This window comes from Mercenaria mercenaria, chromosome 13, assembly GCF_021730395.1.
Source record: "Mercenaria mercenaria strain notata chromosome 13, MADL_Memer_1, whole genome shotgun sequence".
Taxonomy (NCBI): domain Eukaryota; kingdom Metazoa; phylum Mollusca; class Bivalvia; order Venerida; family Veneridae; genus Mercenaria; species Mercenaria mercenaria.
Genome location: NC_069373.1, coordinates 44974022 through 44993665, shown reverse-complemented (window position 1 = coordinate 44993665; position 19644 = coordinate 44974022).

Below are 19644 nucleotides of genomic sequence, written 5' to 3'. Positions count from 1 at the left end.
TATTCTGAATTTAGCAGCTACAGTAGAAGTCTCCTTACGACCACCCCAAAATTAAGTTTCATACAAACTATTATCTTACAGGGAGTTTTTTGTTTTTCAAGCCACACAGTTCAAGCTTCCTATAATCAATCTGTAATCATTTTGGAATTTATAAAATTACTTATTCTGTGCCATTTTGAAGAATACTAGATAGATATACACCTTTTTCAATGCTCAGGTGTTACTCGATGGTGATGAAACCCCATTCTTTGAATTCCAGGCCCGTTATCTGCCTCTCTGGAGCACGTTATTCTACTGGACGTGAATCTCGTTTGCTTGATTACAGGATATCTCATTCTCTTATCAATAATCACTTAATTATAGTGACAATCTGGATACGGTCCTCCGAAATCCATGGATACATTGTGCCACTCTGTCTTTGGTATCTCAGATGGCTTGACAGGTTCTTGCATTGTGTCTGCTCTACAGTTGACATCTGACAGTAATATCATCTGTAGATTGTATTCTCAACAAGACCGTTTAATCCTGGAAACCAATATTTAGTTCACAGCATCTACTTTGTCCTAGTTATGCCGAAATGACCATACTATTAGCTGCTTTGACAACCACATTCTGTAGTTCTCAGGTACAATTATCTGTCTGTTGCGTAATATCACTCCTTCCGAGCGATAAAGTTCACGTCTTAACAAATAGTATGGGTTTTTTTTGTTGCATTTCCAAATCATTTCGTCTTATGCGGTCTAAGACATCTTGAAGAATGTCGTCTTTTGATGTGGCTGCTTTTACCCGTTCAAGCATCTGCCCATGTTCGTTGTCAATTATCATCTTGATCGTATAATCTGTATCGTCGGGTTCTGTTTCACTGAGCGGATGTCGCAATAAGTAGTCCATTGGATCTGCTTCATCCTTGCCTGGTTCATATTCAGTTCAAAATCTACATCTTGCATCTCCATGATCTATTTCTCGCTTCGGGATGGCAATTTAGCACATGTTTGTTGAACACTGCTATCAACGGCTTGTAAGACGTAATTAGCTTTAACCTTGGTGCTCCGAGAAGATACGTGCTAAATCTCGTTTTGGCCCATTTCATAGCCAAAGCATCTTTCTCAGTTTTCTGCCTGTGTCATTTACCTACTGATATATTGTATAGGCTGTAGTCACTTTGCGCTTGTCTTCTGGAACAGGCCAGCTGACAGATCTTCATGAAATCTAGCTGCAGTGCGGACTATTCAGTTTTCTTGGGTTGAAGAATGCCATTGTGTTGTCATTCGTTATGCTGTCTTTCATTGTCTGAAATGCCTTCTCTTCACCATGTCCCCACGAGAACGGGATTTCTTTTCCTGTTAACCTTCGTAACAGTGCTGTAAGTACTGCATATCTCGGAATGAATTTTGAAAGATTACCTATCATACCTAGGAAACTTCGAACCTTTTCTCTTGATTCTAGTGCTTTGCATTCATTGACTGCCCTGACTTTCTCATAAGTCGGTTTAAGTCCATCGCTTGTGAATCTGTAGCCATAAAATTCACTCCAAGTTTTTCACACCAAATTGATAATTCTGTTTGTTGAATGTTATGCCAAAGTCTATTGCTCTCGGTAGTACTGCTTCTAGTGTTCTGTTGTGCTCTTCCATGTTGTTGCCACCAGTCAGTATTTCATTTCAGTATCTGTGGTTCATACAGAAAGGAATAGCTCCGAATATTCATAACATCGCTTCGTCGAACAAGTCCTGTGATGAATTTGCTCCAAATATCAGTATTTTAGGCTTCGTGTTTCCTCACAACATGCTAAATGTAGCTATCGATCTGGAATCTGGATGCAACATGAGCTGGTGATATCCTTGTTTCAAGCCCATTTATTTGAGAATACTTTGCAGTCATGAAATTTGTAGGTAAAATCTTCTTCCAACGACGCTTGTAAGATTCTGTTTCGCTCCAAGTACCTGTTTGGAACTCGAAGATCACCACTTTCTCGTATTATTTGTGGATCAAATTTCTCTTGGTCGATTTTTAATCTTTCTTTAAATCTATTTCTGTTATATGATATGCTAGACCTGCAAACTACTGCGAAGTGTTGTTGAAGTTTTCGCATGTATCACACTTTTTACCATACGCTAGTCGCAATATTTATATATTTTACTTTTGTTATTGTCTAGTTCATCTCTTGTCGCCGAAGCTCTTCTTTTTGTTTTTCCTCGTAATGTCTCCTCCTTGATGACCCACGGCTTGGATATGAACTGAAGTGTCTTCTTGAAGTTGCATACGCTCAAAGCTTCCTGAAGTGTCCATATTTATGAATGACCTTGCGTACCAGGTCCGAGTTGCTCGTTATTTGCATGAAATGTTCCAGGATACGATCGTCCATATCTGGAAATTCATATGCTTATGCCTTTTCCCTAAGGCGTACTGCGTACCCAACAGTAACTTTTCCACTCATGAGCCGCATTTCAAGAAAACATATCGAGAGTAATGTGTATTTTTCTTCGGCGAAAAACATTCTGTTAACTTACTTCTCAGCTTCTCCCGGTCTCTTCTTGTTCCGGCAAACTTTTACTACGCTTCTTAAGGTCCGTAGATAAGTATTGCATCCATCTTCTCATCATCAACTTGTATCCGAAAATATCTAAGCTACCATTCAAAATCATGTAAACATTCGTCCCAAGAGTCGCCCGTTGCTATGTGCTCAGCATTATTGACTCTAAATGGTAATAAATCAAACTTTCTATTCCCTTCGCTCATTATTCTTCCGTGCTATAGTAAGGCTTCAATGGCTATCCATTGTCCGATTTTACTCTCGTCGTCAATGTTCAACCTTAAAGTAATAAATAAATAACCGGCTTCTTGAAAGTTTATGTGCGTTTAAATATGTTTCTTAAACAATACTTGGCTGAAAGCTTTCACACTTCTTCAAAAAATTATTCCACATCATGTAATTAACAGGCTAATTCAATAACTTTATCTATCATTTTGTAAAAACTATCTCCCTTAAAAACTTGGTTTAGGTGAAAAATTGATTCGTGAACAGGTTTTTGGAAAGTACTGGACCGAATAGTTTTAAACAACACACACGTCTTCGGCATCAGTAAATAACACTAAAGTCTACGTTTCATGTTGTCAAAATTATACCCCTTCATATCTTTAAGGTTTTGCATGCAAGCTGTTTATTAGAAACTATAAATACTTGTCTGAATGCATTCAAATTTCCCTCGTTTTCAGCATCATGAAATGATTGCTCGCTTAAACAGGTATCATAACTCAGACTTACATTTTTCAAAATTATGCACGTGATAACGTTTCTTAGGTAAACTGGTTTTTCAGCAACTTCAAAGTTTTCAAACTCAACAAATATATTCAGCATACCAAATAACCTCAAAGAGCCAGGATCTGAACATTTTAACAGGGTTATGTATATTTTTTAATATTCAAAAAATTTGTTAACGTTTCATAGTCAATCTTGTCAAAAACAAACCAAACAAACTTGAGTTTGGCTATTAATATCATCACAGTGTACAAGTGTAGAAAGTTTCAATCCATTTCCATCAATGGGTTTACGTACATTAACGAAAATTGCTAAGCCGTAAAAGGGGCATATAATTTTATTTAAAACGTTATAGAGTAATGGAAGTTGTGCAATGTAAGTCATTTTACCACAGTGAATATGTATGTGAAGTTTCAACAGTTACTAAGATATAAGCTTAACACACTACAAAATCGTAATCAAAATATGCAGAAGCCAACGAAAGGTTGAGTGTAACAGCTCTACCTGTTTCTTCGAATAGTCGAGTTTTAAACTGCGAAACAGTGTCCGCCTTAATTCCTTTGGCATTTCCTTAGAATGAGAATTTGTTGTTTGATGATGATGAGGATTTTACATGTGACTTATCAGAACATGATAGATCTTAGGATGACGAAAATGATGATTAGTTTTGTGCAGTTGTGACAATAACAATGCTGACGAAGAAGAAGATGAGGATTATGATAATAATGTTTCTGATGCATTTACATGTTATTTGTCAAATATTTGAGGTGTTTGTTTTACTACATATATGTCTACTAAGTGTATATGTCGTCATGATATCTTGACGGACCTAAACCAATCTTGGTATCATCAAAATATTGTACGCCCTTGCTTGGTAATGTGCATCTAATGACATTTTATCATGACATTACAGCCTGATAAAGCCTGTCTGAAAAAAGCAACCTTGAGAACACTTTACACGGGGTAACTTTATGATAAAGTCCAAGGACATCAGACTGTGTCTGCCTTGCATTGTAAAGTTAATTCGCCCACATACTGCATTGAAATAGGTCTTTAAAATCCCAAAATTTGGGACTGCTGAACATGAATGAATAATTTTAATTCGCTACCAAGTGAAATTTTATCCGAAGTTCAGTTACAAGCCGATTTTTCACCAAGAAAACCTTAACGTTACTTATTAATAAATACAGAAAAATATAGAAATTACCGTTTCTTCGATGATTTTATTCAATCACATTCCATTCCAGATGCAATTTTCCTTGATTTAAGTGCAGAGAGTTAAAAGCCTAAACAAACGTTTCACATGAGTCATTTTCCGTTTCTGCGAGCGTTTCCGTTATAGAAACTTTTTTGTGGTAATTGCAAATACTGTAGGCATAAACTATACATTAGTGACGTGGTCTCACAATAAAAACCCCCACCATCTTGTAAATATCAGTCTTCTTTACTCAAAAGATTTTACACTAATTGAGAACAGGTCAGAATTCATCATAATGGGTGACAAAAGTGACAAAAATGGGTTCAGCACAACCGAAATCAGTAAAAAAGCGGTCAATTGACAAAAGTCCTACTGATTGTCCTACTGGCGAACATGTCAATGCTCAAGAGGCCATCAGGCAGGAGGTTCTTTCCATTGGTTTCTCGTTTAGGGCAAACCCATTTTTAATTGAGGACCATACACCGCTTTTCATGGCATTACACGCTAGTTGGATATCTCTAAATCTCTCTTTTGTACTTGTATCATGTGTAAATGTTGAGGTCTGCTCAACCCGGGACTAGAGGGCGTGGACGGTAGCATGCATTTCCTCTACCGTCCATGAACAGGCTCAATCAAACCGAGCCTGTTAAGCAACCTGTGGAGTTTCCAGTCTGTGGAGTTTCCACTTTTTCTATTTCATACTGTTTTCTTTTCTTTCTTTCTTTTGCAAACATAAATTCGATTATTAGCCTGCCTTGCGTTTTATATTTCATATTATGGATTCATATAAGACCTTTAACTTCTCTTTACATATTTATGTTTGAAGGTAAGACAGCTGATTGTCTCTGGTTACCTGAATGATTGGCGGGTCCATGGGTTCGGTGATGAGAACACATAAACTGATTTTACATTATTATGCTCATTCATTTAAGAATGACTGTAATTGTTTGCCTTTTAGTTAGTTTAAACATATTGTATTTCAGTAATACATGAAACATTTACAGAACAATTAATTAAGGAATTGGACAGAAAGCTATATCAGCTTACGGTTGTCCTCTCCTTAAAGGAGCATGTTTGCCTTTTAAATGCATCCACTCCAGTACGAGGAATGTTACATGCATATACTTGGAAATTTGAAATCCACAGTCTATCCGACTGCATTTTTCCTTATATCCTTATATCAAATAACACATATATACGTATTACAAGAAAGAGTTATCGCAAGAAGTGATTTATTGTTGCATAAAATTGGCTATGACTAATAGGAAAAGAAACCAGAATTATGTCAAAGACAATGTTTAAATATAATTCGCAGCACTACGACATGTTTCGAATTTAACATTTTTTAAAATTCAAGGCAAAGCTGGTGTTGTGTTCATGTACGATAAAGAGGAAAACGCATTAATGTAAATACTTTGTTGAAAATGAAGTGATAAAATACCATTTTGATCTAACATTAATATTTGTAATAACGGTATATATATATCATTGGGCCGTCTTGGTCTGGGCCGTCTTGGATTTGGGCCATTCAGATCCGCATTCAAACGCACGGACAGTGGAATTTTTTAATAAATGTAAGTTAATTTTACATCATGTCTTTTATATAGACTATTAGGAACGTTACTGTTTCCTATACACTGCAGAATTCTATTTTATCTGACAGCGAAATGTATCGGAGTTTCGTACTTTCACATTATCATTGAAGTTTGAAGTTCGTTTGAATTTTTAGGTGACTCTAAGTTTTCAATATCTTTCGCAGTAAATTGACCATTGATATACCCATTGGGACCATTTGTTCTAAACTTTTATCGGCTGGTAAACTAACAGCCAGTCAAATACTAGTCCTGGAGGGAAACACTTATATAGTTTTATATAATGCGTTGGTTTAAATCTACAGACATTTTACTAACTCATACACTTGTTTTACTAAGGCTTCAAAAACGTGGAACCTATTAAGTTAATCGACTGGCTTAACCACCTGTTAACATTTCGACATACTGGCGCTGGTCTCTCAGTGTTTGAGTTTATATCTTTAAATATTCATTATTTCCGAACTGTAAATGAAAAGAATAAAATGGTCGCCGGTGACGGATGTACTAACGTGACATTACAATGCACACAATCCATATGCCATGTCGTATTTGCAAACAGTGCATACAGGTCCTGAATTTGTCCAAACAAATTGCTGTGGCAAAGGAGCATGTTTGACGATTACAATTTCATGATACTTTTTTTCAAAATCATTCAACACTGGTTGAGTCTTTGAAATCACGTCGGTTTTTTTTCCTTATGATGTAAGGGTTTCCGTGCAGTTTAAAAATTCCACGTATTTTCTTTGACTTTGTGTATATATTTTGCTTCCATGGTGGTAGATTCGAATATGCGAATTATGTTGAAGTGAGATATAGGACATTGTAACAATATACTCTCTAAACAAAATTTGATTGAACATTTATAATCAAAAGCATACTATTGTAAGACAATAAAGTCAAGATAGTTCTGTTTCTGATTTGGTCTTCGCCCCGTTGACACGACTGCATAATAACAGGATGTATAAAACAGAAAGTTCCGTTCAGTCGTATTGTCGTGTTGTCTGGACAAAGACACGAAAATACCACAAAGCGGCAGATTTTACACGAAGTAACGACAGAATGTCTTTCTGGCACTTCTAATTATTTGTAGTTTTGTCGTGTCTTCGCTCTGACGACACGCCTGCGCGACTAAAATACACCTTTCTTGTATCCGTCATTTCGTCCTGTCTTTGACCCGCTAAGATGACTACCCGACATGACAGAAATCAGCTTCCATAGTAAGACTATGTGGGTTTTAAGGATACAGTTTACCTTATTACTAGAGTAGATTCAAATTTATTTAGTAATTCATTTTTTTAAAAATGTACTGTAAGGTAAGTGTCCAAGGCAAGGCACCTAGCTATACAGTCGGACAGACATATTACACTACCAATGTGACATTCAGAATTGATATATTCTTATGTATCGACACTTACAATACAACACTTTGGGACTAGTATAACATTAACATTAATAATGTTTGTTCATGTCGTAGAGTGCTTTAAATATTCCCCATGCGTGTGAAGTTTCTCTAGTTCGGGTGAGCTGTAAAGGCCGCTGCTGATTTATGAGATACGAATGGAAAATAGAAATGTTAGTATGACAATTCATTTCACTTCATGTATTTTAATGTTCGAACTGCTATAATCGGCAGTTTTTCTTTGCCTCTGCCCCTTTAAATAAAATGGCTGTTCAGGTTTGAAGTACGTGACCCTCTGAAGGTAGCTCATGTTGAAAAACGAAGGAAATCATGGATATGTAACATTTTAGCTTATTTCGGATTTACCCTTATAAATAGAATTCGGCGTAGTTGGTAATTTTATTACGAAATGCTTAAGCTTTCTGATACAAGTTTAAAAGGGCTAATGTTTCCATTTTAACACAGTTTATCTCGTGTTTAAGCATGTACAGGTACTAATTGTGTGTGTTTTGATGGCTTCAGTGCCATTTTTCATTACCGTACTGGACTATAAGTTTTAATTTAGGAGCAGAATATAAAATGCTCAACTTCATATCCCATCGCAGCTCAAAAAATTCAGTAACCATGGGAACAGTGATATATAAAATATCTTATAATATAACGCTTTTTTCGTAATTTCTTGAAATAAAGGTATAGTTTGGCTTCAAAAACATTTTAACAGTAAAGTATGTAATAATTTTTGTTATATTTTCATTTGTTTATTTATTTTGTTGGATTTTAGTGGCATACCTCCAGATCGTTCGACAACAAACATCTTTTACTACTTTTTACGACGAAAATCGAAAAGCAGCGGCGGTCCGGGGTACGATTCCCAACGCGGTCATCTTTTTTTCTTGATTTGGAATTTTTTAAATATTTTAGAAACAAAAATTCATAGTTTAATATTCATAATATGACCAAACTTCAATTTGAAAGAAAGATTATTTTTAGCCAAATCTGGAGGCATGCTGCTTAACGTCGCACCGACACAATTATAGGTCATTTGGCGACTTTCCAGCCTTGATGGTGGAGGAAGACCCCAGGTGCCCCTGCATGCATTTTTTCATCAAGAGCGGGCACCTGGGTAAAACCACCGACCTAAACTAACAGCAAAGCTGAAAATATAATTAGTATCTCTTAAATGCGCAAATAGTACCCGAGTCTTATTATTGTAATCGTCTTGTGAATGATGTAATTCGACCTTAAACAGAATATAAATGAGGGCACGAGGTTGTTAATTTTAAAATTCCACCAAAATGCACTGATAACATTGCGGGAAAAAATCATAAAAATCATAAAATGAAAACGAAACCATGAAACCATCTTGAAATGAAACCAATTTTGAAAAACACCCGTTATTAAATATCTTCTTCGTCTGCTATTTTTGTGGTTTTCCTTTTTCTTTAATAAAACAAGTAAAATATTAATTTCAGGACACTAAATTTTGAGACAAAAAATGCACATGTTGCAAACTTATAGAGACCTATCACATATTATCAGCAAATGGTTTACTTACAACGTATGTATGTATGATTTGAAACATGAAATGTTTACGTAAACGGTTCTGCCAAGAAAAGTGCCACTAATCCATTTGGTACGTTTTTCTACTTAAATGTAAAGTTAGAAGGATGTTTGCATCGTTTCCGTTTAGGCTTAATCAAACCAAGTCTGTATTATTCTTCTTGGTTGCTTTCTTTGCTCCTAAAGGATCTTTTAACATATTTTATTAACTATCACAACAGCAATCTTTAAGTGCCGTGTGGCGGCTGTAAAATGTCTCCTCGTACTTGCATTCAGTGTTTTTGTATTTTCTGGTCCTTTGCGATCATAGTGTCTATTCAGCATGTGTAATAGAGTTCCGCTTAAACCGGTGCTAGGGGGTGTGAGAGGTGTTGCACATTTCATTACCTCTCATGAACAGGCTCAATCAAACCGAGTCTGCTATTATTCTTCTTGGTTGCATTCTTTGGTCCCAAAGGATCTTTTTACAGACTTTTTTTCGATATCTCAGGCAATGGTTTAGGCTCCTCCGCCTTTAACGAGTGCGACGAAGACTCGATTCATACATTCATTTATTTAACGCAATAATTATAACTCATAAATGCAGATCTTTATTTCAATTATTGCAGTACATTACGATGTGAATATAACTGCCTATCATAAACAGATGTCTCTATAATTCAAAAAATATATCATATCATATCTCTCTTGTTCGGAAAACGTACCCGGGTAACAATACGCTCTCATAATCATGGCCATAAATAATTAAGATATTCATTAAGATCTATGAACTTCTTAATAACCTGTTCAATATGAATGCGTGTAATGTACACAATTCTCTTTTTATAGGGAAAACGTGTAAAACTGTAACCTGTCAAAAGTACGTTTGTTTCAATGTGACACTACTTACGCGTTAAAAAGTACAATTTTATGCAAAGGTCTGTTTGAAAATGCCATAGGAACAGCTAAACGGGGACATCTCCGATTTGGCACTAAACGTAAGCAATAGGCCCAGAGAGTCGCATGAGTATCACTCTCTTATATTCCTGGCCGTAAATTGAAAATTGCAATCTTGTTGTAAATGTTTGAATTAGGCCTTCTATAAGTTAAAATATAATATAGCCTAAAAGAAAGACATGCCTAAACAGGCAACAGACTTGCAAGAGTCAGCTCAGTACAGTATCATTATAAAAGATATTTATTAAGATCTATGAAAATCTTAATAACTCATTGATATATAAATGTCTGTACTGTACAAAAATCTCTTTTATATGGAAAACATAATCTGGCAAAATACGCTATGTATAATGTAAGACTGCTTAGGCGTGCCAAGGTGCAAATTAATTTGAAATATTTCGTTGGAAAGGCAATAGGAAGAGCTAAACGGGGACATCTGTGATTTCGACCTTGTATGAAATAAAATATAATATGGCCTAAAAGAATGACAGGCATAAACAAGCAACAGACTGGCAACAAGCAGCCCGGTATCATTATCAGAGATATTCGTTAAGATTTATGAACATCTTAACATCCTGTTGAATATAAATGCCTGTAATGTACACAAATCTCTTTTATAGGCAAAACGTACCTTGGCAAACATTAGCAACGTTTAATGTGACACTGCATAAGCGTGCAAAGGTGGAATTTAATGTGAAATGTCTCGTTGGAAATGCCTAGGAAACAGCTAAGCGGTGACATCTATGATTTGGCGCTAAGCCTAAGCAAAATGCCAGGAGAGTCTCATTAGTATCACGCTCTCATAATCATGGCCATAAATTGAAAACTGAAATCGTGTTGTAAATGATGTAATTCAGTCTTCTATAAAATAAAATATAGTATGGCCTAAATAAAAGACAGTCCTAAACAGGCAACAGACTGGTAACAAGCAGCCTAGTATCATTATTAGAGATATTCATTCAGATCTATGAACATCTTAATAACCCGCCTGTAATAAACATAAATTGTTCTTATACAGAAAACGTACCTTCGCAAAAATACGCTATGTTTAATGTGAGACTACTTACGCGTGGAAAGGTGCAATTTAATGTGAAATGTCTGGCCATAGAAACAGCGAAACGGGGACATGTTTGATATGGCGCTACGCGCAAACAAAAGGCCAGGAGAGTTTCATGAGTATAACACTCTCATAGTCATGGCCGTAAATTGAAAACTGCAATCTTGTTGTAAATGGTGGAATTTTGCCTTCTATAAAATAAAATATACTATGCCTATAAGAAAGACCGGCCTAAACAGGCAACAGGCAGCCCAGTATCATTATTAGAGATATTCATTACGATGTATCAAACTCATAGTTATAACCCATTTAATATAAATACCTGTAATGTACACAAATCTCTTTTATACGGAACACGTACTCTAGCAAAATATACCTATATATAATATGTTTAATGTGACACTGACTGGTTAAGCCTGCAAAGTGCAAATTAATGTGAAAGGTCTTGTTGGAAAGGCAATAGGAACAGCTAAACGGGGACATCTTTGATTTGCGCTAATCGTAAGCAAAAGGCCAGAGTCTAAGATATAATACGGCCTAAAAGGAAGTCAGGCCTAAACAGGCAACAGACTGACAGCAAGCAGCCTGATATAATTATTAGATAAATTCATTAAGATCTATGAAACAACTTAATTCCCGTTGAATATAATTGTCTGTAATGTACACACATCTCCCATTTACGGAGAGTCTCATGAGTATAAAGCTATACGGATATATAAGTTTTGTTTTCTCAAGCCTATTCTAGAATATGACTTATCAACAAAGAAGTGAACATTCAAAATTTGTATAAGTTATAACATGTTTTGTTAAGCACTTATGAGTCAGATTAATTCAACTGGACTAAAACATCAAGCAGTCAATGGAAAAAATCGTAAAAAAAATATTTGAAATAGAAACTGACGTGTAGCTCTTCAGAAGATGTATGTGCACTGATTAGAAATATACTCTGCTGTCCAACCACAGTTAAACGCATTTCTAAGTACGTAAAATTAATAAAACTTGAAACCCGAAAATATATCTTAACCGACAAAGTAATATTTTATGACACGACCAATGTCAAAATAATGTTTCACTCATGCGCAGTTTCAATTGTACTTGACATTAGATACAAACTCAAAAGAAAATTCTTATAAATGTGTTATTTTCAGCGTATTTCCGACTTCCATTGTCATTATCTCTAATTTTGTGAAGATTAGTTTAAGAAACGTCACCAAATTAACATAATAGGGCTAATCAGCATTTCAGAAATAAAACAAAATTCATAACTGTTATAAATTTCATACCGATTTAAATAATGGTATTGTTGTTATAAGAATTATATTTGACATATGGAGATTTCTATGGATTGGCCGAATACTTAACAATTTTGTTTAGTATAATACCAAGTATGAGTATTGAAGATATTCATATATATTTTTAAGGAATGCGATAAGTCCATTTCATTTTCATATAAAAAAAAACACATTTACTATATTAACTAAGTTCCTTACCCATGTCGTTTTTCTATAAAACATAGTTGCTATATCTACTAAATTCCTTGCTTCGAAAGTTCATATTTTGTTGTTTATTTTTATCTTTTCTTCCTTTATCCTGATACTTATCTAGTAATTTCGGGGCCACGGATCTTAAGTAAATGAAGCAACAAACATGAACACTATGTACAACTTGGTACTGACTGCGTTGCTAAAGAAGAGTTTCATATAATTGTGCTTTGAGAAAATGTAAAGCTGTGTCCCCTTCATATTTAAAAATAAATTGCACATTTATTCAAAAGTTATCGCTGCTGTAAATGTTACATAAATGGCATTATTTGAGATCAACGGAAAAAAGTTAAAAAAAAAACAACATTTACTTTCGATTTGCAAATTTTCATATTTTATGTTATTAATAAATGTCTGGCCTGGCCCATAAAAATGGCATTAGATTTAAAAACACAAACGAAAAGAATAAATTTCGCTAGAAGAGAAATAGCAGAAAAAAATCAAAGAGCAGGAAAAAAGCAATTTTCGTCGGACATCTGGAAAATTCCTCTCGTTTTCAGTTTGATTAATGCGCCAGAAAGTAAGAGTATTGATGAGCGTTTTTTTTTCAATAAACTCTAAAATATGCATTTCTCAAGCATCTTTTGATGGCTTACCAATATTATTTTAAATGTAAGCATATCCAAATATTTGCACTAATTACCGTTTGCATAATAATATTGGCAGTAGCTGCGCAAATGTTACGTGCAAATAACCAATCTGCACGTTTTGTAAATCGCTGGGCGCAAATAATCAATTTGCAATTAGCGCAACGATTGGCAAATCGGGTAACCTTACTTACATTTCTTAAACACGCAAGGTAGCTACATACAGATTTTAACTTCCAACAAAATTTCAAAAGGGGGCCTTTAATACAAAATTGTTCAATGATACAAAAGGCACAAGTCAGACATGCTTAAAGGGCCGTTCTGTTTTACGTGTACATTACATTAGATAATTAAAAAGGTGATTCACATATTTATGCAGTTATTTGAAGAAGATATTTACGTCTTTGGTATTTTAAATACTATTTCTTTAAATGTCAATTTTATAGTTACTTATCGTTATTCCAGATGTATTTTTGTCCTGTCAACTTTTTAATGTTTTTATAGTTTAACCTTTTAAAACTGACATAGTAGCTTTCGCAAACACACATATAAAATAGCAAATCCTGCATTCTTCGTGACATCTTTTTTTATTTTCCCAAGGACGTTATTTACGTCCTTATTTTTACTTTTGTAAGACATTATAGTTTAATGTTAAATTTTGGCAAATGATAATCTAAATAGATACATTAGTTTGTTGTTTTTTGTTTTGTTTTGTTTTTTCCTTTTAAACTGTGCGTTTCACGTCCCTAGGCGGGATAAAATGATATTTGTTGTGTTTCATTCATTATACATCTTGATCCTTCCTTATCATTTAATGCAGCATGCCTCCAGATTTGGCTAAAAAATAATCTTTCTTTCAAATTGAAGTTTGGTCTTATTATGAACATTAGAATATGAATTTTTGTTTCTAAAATATTTTTAAAGTTCCAAATCAAGAAAAAAAGATGACCGCGTCGGGAATCGAACCCCGGACCGCCGCGGCAATAAAGACTTTTTCCCGTCGTCGTAACCAATAGCGATATAGCTGAAGTAGTGAATAATGACTGCGAAATATAGATATTTATAATCGAGACAGTTTACATGGAGTAAAAGCGTGACAAACGCTTTTCAATTTTCATCGTAAAAAGTAGTAATAACCATTGCGAAGAAATAGCATACTGTGTTCAAAAGCAAATAACAACAAAACAATACATTCTTTTTCGCACGGCCAAATTCAGCTTATTTTCGAAACGAGGTATAGCTGGGGCGGTCTTCTGCGCATGCCCGGAAGTGATTATCAATTGGAGCGCACGGCAAAAAATCGCAAATTATTGCATTTTCGCACGGATTTAGTGTATATTATGTATGATATACTGACTAAAGTTTAGGGTAAGTATCACCATGGTAACAAAATTATACATTTAAAGTACTTGTAGTTCACATTGCCTTAATCCGGTATATACCGGAGTCTGTAATTTATACAGGCGCTCCAGGTCTGCATTGAGTCACAGTCATTTTCGAAATGAAGAAAATCAAACAATTTTACCATTATAACAAGAACAAAACTGTTTCCTAAAATAATTTCCTTGCACGAGTTTCGCACAACTCTCAATTCCCGTTCGTTTTAATAAACATATGATGTTTCAGATCTAAATCGAAATGACTGATAGAGCAGTGTCCCTTAGGGCGGATTAAATGTCATATTAAATGTTACCGAAGAAAGAATGCACGTTTTCTCACACGTAAGAAGAATATGCTTCTGTGAAATTTACAATTTAGCTTAGCGTCAACAAAACTTTTAGTCCGAATGTTTAGATGATGAAAGAATTGCGCAGGAAATTGACATACTTTTGCAGGAAAAAGGATCCGAGGTGACATACAGATAATTTTCATTTGTGTATGTAGGGGAATGCTCAACATTTATAAAAAAAAAATGTTGTTGTAAACCATTAGTGTAATTTAATTTTTCTAAAGCATATGGTTTTGATGGTCCTAACTACCGGTCATATGATGGAAGTTGCGGTACATTAATTTCTATGGACCATTTTCCATACTTTCTGAGATATTTAGCATCAGCTATAAGGTAAAGGGCTGAAATCTACAAAATTTGGAGCATATATCTATTTCTGTTCAACTGTTTAAAAAAATTTTAAGATTATATATAGTCCATTTTAATCGACCCGGCGGGGCGGGGTTTCGCGACGGTCCTCTGTATTATTGTGCAGGATATGTAGCAAATTCGGCAACCTGACTTCTTATTCACTGGCCATCTACCTTACACTGTAACGACTATAGCTTTACCTATTTTGCTCGTTTTTGAGATTACCATTATTTGCATAAGCCAGAGATTAACTCCGCCCCGCCAGGTCAAATAAAACGCACTATAGTATCATACAAAAGGTCAAAACCTAGGTATAGTAATAAGATTCGGATGGTTCAAAAGCTGTTTCAAGTACAAAGTGGGTGGGATGAAATATCCGATGTCTTTTAGAATTCTGGTAAAATGACATTAACATCTTCTCTATTTCTAGCCAGGAAACTATGTTTTGTTGACAAAATGAAAATAAAAGTGTTAATTCTGCAGATATTCTAAATTAGCTACTTTAAGAACTGACAAATATATTTACAGAATAATGTCTGATGATATTTAGGCGTAAAAAAAATTGTTTGTTTCCGGTATCCCGACCTACCCTAAATTTTTGGCCCGACCCTAAATGTTTTTATGGCCTTTGAGAACATTTTTTTAACTTTCTGACAAAAAGTTGCAAAACTGCACTTTTTATGCTTTAAACATGGACAGTGATGTTATAAATCAACTTACTGATGCTCTAGAGGCATAACCCCCCTATTTGTATTCATTTTTTGACACAAAAATAATTTCCGAAAAGTCTCCCTTAATAAAAAAAAATCAAAAAAAAAAGTTTTTCCGACCTACCTACCCTAATTTTTTTGAGCATGTTACCGAAAACAAAGCATTTTTTAGGCCTTATGGTTATTTATATGCACTTATAGTTGTTGCAATCCTATCGATTCAGCTCCCAAATACGAAATTCCTTGTTACTGTGAACTTAACTACCTACAAAAAGCGTTCGGGCTGAATATAACAAATTCTAAAGACATGTAACTAATTTACATAATCACAGAGGACAGGTAAAGAGCGTAAACAGAATGTGCTACGGCCTACGTATGACTAGTACATTAAGAACATTTAAATATGCTACACTTTTGCAAATAATCATTTTAGGAAATGTCTTACAGATAGGACTTCTTTCGGTGAGAATATATATTGTTGTGTCCCCCAAAATGAGAATGATGTTCTCTTTTCTATCAGTTAGGATTTAGTTTAAACATATTTTATTTCAAACAAATTGATATGATTACAACAGAGATATTAACATTAACAACGATACAATCAATTTGAAAAGGGATACGACCGAAAGCCTAGCTTATAGAGGTCTTCTCCCGAAGGATTTAAAAAGTCTTAAGTTTGTCAGGCGTTAAATAGGGGTAACAACATGATAGGAATTTGGCTTGGGTTCTAATGTACAGAGACAAGAAAGATGTGTCCAGTTCTATCTATTTTATTAAAGGTCTATTCTTTATAACTTTATGTGTCAACAGACAGTAATTAACTTAATAACAGAATCTGGTTAAACCAGGTTGTGCATTATCAAATGTCGATTTTCAATATAAATACATAACAAATCCGAGTTCCAAGCATACCAGTTATATAAAAAGAAGGAAAATGTAAAAAGTCTTATTTGACAGGAATGGGTCAAGTTAATAGGCCTATCTGGTCAAGTTCCAGATTGGGTAAAGCTCCAAAGTGGGTTAAACTCTATGATAGATAAACTAGATTTATATAAAAATGAGTAAAGATATAAGACCAGTGACAGGTTTAATGTTTATTTAACTAAATTGGACCCTAACCTCCATCTGAGGGTACATTTTCATGTAGTAGCCGGTTTAAGCCTTCTAGCGCTACTGTTGTCAAAAAGATGCTAAGAGGACTTAAATAGAATAAGGGCGCGCGACCTAGTACTTTATGACGTCATATAATAACGTGCAGGATAGCGCGGTTTGCTTGGAACTCGTATAACTCGATAAAACAAGTGAGTTAAAAGCTGAGATCGGTCTCAATATGAAGCTAAGACATTATAATATGATCTAACAAAATCGGTAATACAGATTGTCAGACGGAATGAATTATGCGTGAAAACGGCGATAAAACTGAGACAAAATCTGGATCACGAGCCGCTTGTTGAAAAGGGTAAACGAAGAAAGTACAGCACCCCGTCATTTTGTAAGACACAAAAACAATGTTCATAGCATATTGGAACCTTTTCTTTTATTAAAATTAACACCTGTGACAGTTGCACTTGAATGGTGTGGCCAATATCTAACGACATCCGTTTATTTCGTGTAATTTTACTTTTGAAATGACCGAGCTATTTCAAATTGAAATATTGCGTTAAAGCTTCCAATGCTGGAAAATTATCTGTCGAAGATGATGCCCGTTCTGGTAGGTCTAAAACCTCTGTTACCAACCAGACGCAAACATTGCATATGTAAAAGCTTTGGTCGAACAGGATGCGCGATTGTCGGTGAAAAATATATAGCCAGTTGTACTTGCATACCAGAAGGCAGTTTGCAAACAATTCTGAAAAAGCGTCAGAACCTGAGAAAGGTTTGTGGGTACCTCATATTCTCACTGAGGAGCAAAAGAAACAACGCCAATGTACCTTGGAGCTTTTGAAAACATACAAAGGCTGTGATAATCGGGTTATTTCTAACTTGTTAACAGGTGACGAAACCTGGGTGCAAATGTTTGAGCCAAGTAGTAGGGCTGATAATAAGCAATGGAAGCGAAAAGATTAAAAAATAAACCTGTATTGCAAAGAAAACAATAAGTTCGAAAAAGATGTTGTACGCAATTTTCATCAATTCTAGTGGGCCAATCGTTCAATTGCCTTGTCCGGCTGGACGTTCAGTCACTCGACGATTCTACAAGAACTAGGTACTGAAGAAAGTAAAAACGTTTTACTATATGAAACGTCCAAGCAAAGGATGGTCAGGAGTCCATCTTATATACGACAACGCCTCCTCTTACAAATGCGAGGTTGTTAAGAATTGTTTGGCTTTTGAAAAGGTGGAAGTTGTTATTCACCTGACCTGAGTCCCTGTGACTTTTTTATTTCCAAGGATTAATGAAAATTAATGCTTTCTGCAAACAAATATAAGTCCAAAAGTTATCTTGGCGGTGGCATTTCTCAGTGTCTCAAACAGATTCCAAAAGAAGACTATTTATCTGATTTTCATGATTAGGTAAAAAGTTTACAAAAATGTGGTTTTAAATACGTAAAGGGGGATACTTTGAAGGTTTGTTATAAAATAACTTTGATAAAACATAGCACTTAAGAAATCCGAAGACCGCCTCGGTAGCCTAGTGGTAGAGCGTCCGCTTCGATCCCCGGCCGTGTCATACCAAAGACGTAAAAATGGTACTAGTAGCTTCCTCGCTTGGCGCTCAGCATTAAGAGGATAGTGCTAGGACTGGTCAGCCCGGTGTCAGTATAATGTGACTGGGTGAGGTATCATGCCACATGTCTACGGCGTGATATTCCAGTGAGGCAGCACTATAAAGTTTGGCATTGTGCTCACTGCTACAAGTCGACACCGTCGTTTATAAGACTGAAAAATTGTTGAAAAAGACGTTAATCCCGAACACACACGCACACATAAGAAATCCGATTCAAGTGAAAAGGACTTTTTGCAGGACCCTCGTATGCCAACATCTACGCATGAAAAATCCGACAAGTAGGTTCTTTTTTGTATAAGCGTGAACTGTTGCAACATTTTTAAAACACATAACGGATAATAGACCAAAGAATAAAAATGTTTATTCATTTATTAAAATACTAAAAGGAATTATATGCTTCTTGGTGCCACAGCTTAACAGCTGCTTCCTTTCACGTCAAATAAAAGCCAAAATAAACACTCATATTAGTCCAAAGAAGGTGAAATTAAATGCAAAACATTCTCTTTATTCCAACATAATTGGCGTTAGTTCAAGAGTCTTCAAGCGCTATGTACAAATACCACATTTAGTGCATATATACAGAAACAAAATTGTATTTTCAAAAACTGTTTCTTTCTATAAAGGTTGAATTAATATTTACGCAAAAGAAGTAAATAAAGACTGAGTTTGAAAAACATTAAAATTATTTTTTCTGTGGAATATACGCCATATGGTGCACGTTTCTGTTATGGAAACAGCAGATAAAACCCACAAGGTATATTAGAGACAGAGGAACTTCTTTCTTTCATTTAAGTAAATTGGTTATATGCAGTTACAAAACAGCTTCATTGGTACTGAAACCGAAAAGTTAGAAAATATGTTGTTACAACTATTTCACATTTCGTTTCTTCTGTTGATTTCGGTAAGAGTTTGTTACTCTCAAATCTCAGAACTTGACAGGTGTTTACACGAAGACGCAATAGTCCATAGAATCAGTGCGATTTCACTGGAGAAATGTA